Genomic DNA, 6,302 nt, shown 5'->3' on the forward strand with positions numbered 1-6,302 from the left:
CACTTTGTAGACCAGGCTGGCCTCGAACTCAGAAATCCGCCTGCCTCTGCCTCCCGAGTGCTGGGATTAAAGGCGTGCGCCACCACGCCCGGCTCTATATCATACTTTTTATGTTTGAAATGAGATAAATATAATAAGGAGAAAGTGATTGTCATTTGTGCTTTATCTCACAAAATCTTATGGTTCTTAGAACAAAAAAATGCAATCCTTCTGAAAAAAATGTAGTTTATAATTTTCAGATTGTATCTTGTACTGTAAGTGTTCTTAGATATGTAGACAGACACATATGTATGCCTGGATACAGATCTGGAAACATGATCTGTTTTCTAAAGAATGCACTGTGTTGTCTATGTAGCCAGAGAGAGCAGGGAAGGGCAAGCAGAGACAGAGGGTGAGGTAGAGGGGGGCGGGACGAAGAAGTGAGATAATTTGTGAAAAGCAGAGAGATTCCTTTTTTATAGATTTATGTTGCAGGCAATATTTCAACCTAAGAGCATGAACACTTATTTGCTACTTGGATGCCCTTGAAAAATTACTTCATCTCCTGCATTGTTTCCATTGTTGACAGAAGGACCACAATAACAGCACTGACCTCAAAATTTATTATCAAAATCAGTAAAGCTGTGCATATGAAGAATGAAGAATTGTGTCTAGCATAAAGAAAGCACTCAACAAACATCTTCACAGTTGTTTTTATTTCATAATGCATAAAGTTTCCCATTACTCAGGAAAAGTATGCCAGTCAGAAATGGTATCAACCTTGATTTGGGTTTCAATATTTGTTGATTGTAAAGTAAGCCTTTACAACTCTCAAGTTGTCTCTTAATGGATATCAAGGTTGAATCAGACTATGTGTTTAGAGCCCCCCATGGTGCCTTTTCTGTGTTATTGAAACTGGATTGCAGAGCACTCTCTCCAGTCTACCATGGTACGTCCACAATTTCTAAATACATTTTGATTCTTGCATGAAGTTCTTTAAAACTCAAACAAGCTCGTGCTTGGCAAGAGGAGCAGATATGAGAGCATCATCGAACTGCACCTCTGAGACCCGAGCTGGAGAAGAATTAAGTAAACAATTCCTTTCACTCTCATAAACAAACTAACAAAAAAAAATCCTTACTTTTAAATGGGAGGCAGAAGGTTAACCCACTGTGTGTAACATTTTTTTTCCTATTGAAAAAAAAAAAAGAATACCTTTGCAAGTAAGTAGAAATATTTTTAGGCTGTGGGAGGTTCAACAGCCTTAAGCACCTTTATGTAGAAGCACCTATACACATCTCACTGCATTTCAAGAAGGTTCAGCCATTGATGAAGTGTTACTTGAAAGCCACCTTTCTATTTTGGCTTCTGCTAACTTCCTCTGGTGTGCTTTCTTTCCTGCTGGCCCTTTTCCATTTGACTTTCTTCCTGATGCCCCATTGTTTGACTTGCTTTAGATAATGTGAAAATACTGACTGCAGATGCCAAGGGTGAGAGGGCTCTTCTTCCTCACTGAACTGCATGTAGCAATTCGCTTTTCTCACTTCCAGGGTGACTTTGCAATCTTTTGGTAAATATTTCACATATGTGCATTGTGGTCATATAGATGTGAAAATGAACAATTCTGCTTAATAACTTAATCATCTCACTTCAGTTTCAGAGAAATACAAAACCAAAATGCTGAACCAAATTATTAATTATGCTTTTAAGTTTTGAGATGGTTTTTAGCTATAATAAAATGGTGAAAATAACAGTGGATTTATTGTTGCTACTTCACACCTTTAAAATCCAATGTCTTTCAAGTAAAAACTTGAATGCTTATTCTTTTAAGAGAGAAAATGTAAACTTAGTTTAGGTAGCCCATTTATATATCCCATGGAAGTCAATAAATCTCCAATTAAAACCTGTACATTAAATCAGACCATTTCCAGACTCAGATATCCCCAAACCATGTTATGCAGAGGGTGAGTTTATGAATGATAAAATCTCAGGTCCTTTCTGTGTTCAGCACACATCCTGGTAAGCTAAGAAGAACTAGCACCCTAAAGTATACCCTCTTTCTTCTTGTGTACGGATGGCTAAGCAACAGGAAGCTTAGTACTTTTAGTGGATTCTTGTTTTTTTTTAGACAGGGTTTCTCTCTGTAGCCCTGGCTGTCCTGGAACTCACTTTGTAGACCAGGCTGGCCTCGAACTTAGAAATCCGCCTGCCTCTGCCTCCCAAGTGCTGGGATTAAAGGCGTGTGCCACCACCGCCCAGTGGCTTTTAGTGGATTCTTAAATAAAATAAGAGTTAAAAGTGTATTCATTCTTCAGGGGATGCTTTAAATACTTCCTGGCTTTGCTTCATAATATTCAAGTTGGGTAATAACTGAACTAGATTTTGTTTTCTGCTCTTGTAGAAACCAGGCCATTTAGGGAAGAGAATCGCCCCAATATCTAAGAACACACTGAATGTTTTCTGTGTAGAACTATGGAAGGACAGAGAAGGCCAAGCCCATGTTTACATGAAAAGAGACACAGAGTGAGGCTAAATATCACCAAAAGAAAGACTTAGGTAGCTAAATTTTGCATGGTAAGTGGATTTTTACTGGGAATATAATATATATTAATATCAAATTCCCACTACAATGTATTCCCAGTTACCTACTACCTTACCCAAAGCATGAAGCAAAATGCAATTGCTTTGCTTTCTCCTCTTTTTTGTCATCAAGATGATTCTCAGCCTTAGGAAGAAACAACAAAGAAAACTTTTGTGCTTGTGTACATGGTGTATTTGATTGGTTCTAGTCTTAGATCTCAGTCTTAAATGCATTTAACTCACTCAATGGACCGCAATGCTTTTTAACCCTTGGTTATATGCTCTCAAGATAATATTATTAAGTAGTATTGCTTGCTGTTTGGACAAACTTAAGTAGGAAATATAAATATCCTTTTGTTATTTGACCTTGGACAAGTTGATTAAACTTCACTATTGTTTATTTGTTTCTTATTTTAAATGGAGATAGGCAAGATTTTTATTTTAATGTTTGATATTATAACATAAATACATCATTTCCCATTTCCCTTCCCCCAAATCCTCCCATATACCTCATTTTGCTCTAATATATGGGTGCTTTCATTAACTGTTGATATATATCATATCATTATATATGAACACTATATGATATATATATCACAAACAAAAACAAAACAAAAACATAATGAATATAAATAAGTGAAAACACTAGAAAATCAGCATTAACTACTCATTTACATGTCAAAGAGGTACAATGACATTGACATAAACGATGTTGAGATCAGCAAATATATCATCCAAATGACTAAAAAGAGGAGACAGTAGAGCAAATAAACTTGTTATGTGCATTGGAGAAGTTAGTAGGGAACTATGAATAATATTGTAATAGAGAAGTAACTGGAAATTAATATTCAATATAATATATTCCTGGTGAAATCCATTTATCACTACATATATATATATATATACATATATATATATATATATATATATGTATGGGTGCATATATTTCAAATATTCATTGCGTTTTAGAAACAGCCTGGGTCCCATTACTTACTGAAGAAGAAGGGATACTGTGTGAAGCGTACACTTCTCCCACAATGCTCTGTGTGTCTTACATTCTGCATTATATTGATGTGGGGTATTGCCTTGAAGGACTTGGATTTATTTTTGAACTCCTGTCAGTGCTCCATAATTAACATTGCCCAGAAGAGAAATGCTATTTTGCCTCCTGCATCATCAACATAACTGTCAGCAAATAAGAAAGTCCTCTTTGCCATTACAGCTCTTAATGTAGGAAGCAGAATAGAACAGCTGAATGGCTCCACACTGGGCTGTTAGGAGGACTGGCATTTGGTATGATACATTGTAGACCCACCCACATATTTTTGCTTTAAAAATGAGTCTTGAAATGACATTTTAATCGCATTATTCTTCCAATTTTCTAATATGATATATTTGCTGATCTCAGCATTGTTCATCTCAGTGTCATTCTACCTCCTTGACATGAAAATGCAAAGTTAATGATGATTTTCTAGTTTTTTTTTTTCACTTAACTACATTCACTATGACTTTTGTTCATGTTGTTGTTTTTGGTTTTGGTGGTCTATATTCCATAAAATAATTCATGGTTTTCTATCCTGTAATTTTGCTGAAATTTATAACAATAGGTAATTAAACCTTTTTTGTGAAATGAAAGATAGTAATAGCTCAGCCTTACTTTACTACATGGGAGGCATCTAAGCACAGATCTTTAATAGTCAAAAATTTTTGTAGCCTCTACATTTGCAGTATGCTCAAAAGTAGCATTAAATAATGTAAGGTAATTTTCTTATATAAGGTGGTGCTTATATAAGAAGTTTTAAGTTTTAAGTGCATGCATAGTAGTATATTGAAATGATATAGACACTTCAAAATCATCTTGACATGTATTAAAAGTTAGAACAATTCATTTCCAATACAGCCGAGAGATTTTACTATTATGTTTCTCCTCCAAACTAAAAACACAGATCCATACAACAGTGTTTACAAGAATATTTACAGAAATATTATTCCCAGTATCCCAGAGATGAAAATAACTCAAATGTCAACTTATTAATTGATAAACAAAATGTTAAATATTTATACAACTGAAATCACTTATAAATTTGAAAATATAATGAAATACTGATGTATGTTGTAACAGAAATAAACTATTAAAACAATTATGCTGAGTGAACATAGACAGAAAATGTCACATAGTTTAAAAACATTATAATGAAATTAAATCAATATTGTATTAAATGCCAAAAATAAGCAAATGCATAGAAAGCAAAAGTGAACTCATGCCAGATATCTTCTACAGAACTAAACTAACTAGTCTCATAAGATAGTTTCAGAGGGTGAATCTGAGCCTGGATACCTGAGTTCAACTCCTGGGACCCACATGGTATAAAGAAAGAACCAGATCCTACAAGTTGTCTCTGACTTCTGGAAGCATTCTGTGGTGAAGAGGCATCATCATCTGTCCTTACAAACAAATAAGTAAATATGATTTAAAAAATAAAAATCTAAGAAAACTACCCATAAGCCTGACACAAAAGGAACAAGACACACGGGATGCTGAGGCTGACTTTGTTTTTTGAATATTGCTCTAAAACACTAGCTTCACTACTAACAAAGAAGTGAATTCAGTTATTGAGGCAAGGGAGATAGAAGTGATGAAATGTTCAAAAACACAATTATTCATGATCATTTTGCAAGCATGTGGTGATATTAAAAACTTCTAAATTATGCTTTTTGATCAATGGTATTTTATAGGTAAATTATATTTAAATATAATTATTACAGAGATTTATGGTATATTATACATACTCATGAATAACAATAGAGAGTGAGAACAAAGTAAATGTAGAAGGAAATTATGAATAAAATTCAATTTAGACTTTAGATTTTATACATACCTGATCAATATTTATACTGTGATAATATCAGAGTATCTTTTAAATAAGTAAAACATGCTGCTTTTATATTTTTTAAGCACAGGTGGATGCTTACTCTTCACAGTTCAAAGATTGATTGTTAAGTGTTGTTAATAAGAAAAAAGAAGTAGTACTTTTGGTCATTGATACATACTTGGTCCATCGTTTGAGACTTGCTAAGGAATTACATAAAGATGAGGAGGCAAGAAATACTTTCTTAGGCAAATGATTGGATCTAGAGGGTATCATCATGAGTGAGGTAACCCAATCACAAAAGAACTCACATGATATGCACTCACTGATAAGTGGATATTAGCCCAGAAACAAGCCAAGATACAATTTGCAAAACACATGAAACTCAAGAAGAAGGAAGACCAAAGTGTGAATACTTTGTCCCTCCTTAGACTGGGGAACAAAATACCTATGGAAGGAGTTGTAGAGACAAAGTTTGGAGCTAAGATTAAAGGATGGACCATCCAGAGACTGCCCCAACCGGGGATCCATCCCATAATCAGCCACCAAACGCAGACACTATTGCATATGCCAGCATGATTTTGCTGAAAGGACCCTGATATAGCTGTCTCTTGTGAGGCTATGCCAGGGCCTGGCAAACACAGAAGTGGATGCTCACAATCATCTATAGGATGGAACACAGGACCCCCAATGGATGGGTTAGAGAAGGTACCCAAGGAGCTGAAGGGATCTGCAACCCTATAGGTGGAACATCAATATGAACTAACCAGTACCCCGGAGCTCATGTCTCTTGCTGCATATGTAGCAGAAGATGGCCTAGTCGGCCATCATTGGGAAGAGAGGCCCCTTGGTCTTGCAAACTTTATATGCCCC

The 6,302-nt window shown here is 35.2% G+C and overlaps 1 protein-coding gene across 7 annotated transcripts in view; it reads left to right on the top strand.

The window, feature by feature from the left end:
• Positions 1-6,302, top strand: part of Lrrc4c (leucine rich repeat containing 4C) — a 1,249,590-nt gene that overhangs the window by 242,513 nt on the left and 1,000,775 nt on the right. The gene's annotated exons all lie outside the window — the stretch shown is intronic.

The sequence above is a fragment of the Mus caroli genome, chromosome 2 (genome assembly GCF_900094665.2).
Source record: "Mus caroli chromosome 2, CAROLI_EIJ_v1.1, whole genome shotgun sequence".
NCBI classification, from domain to species: Eukaryota; Metazoa; Chordata; class Mammalia; order Rodentia; family Muridae; genus Mus; species Mus caroli.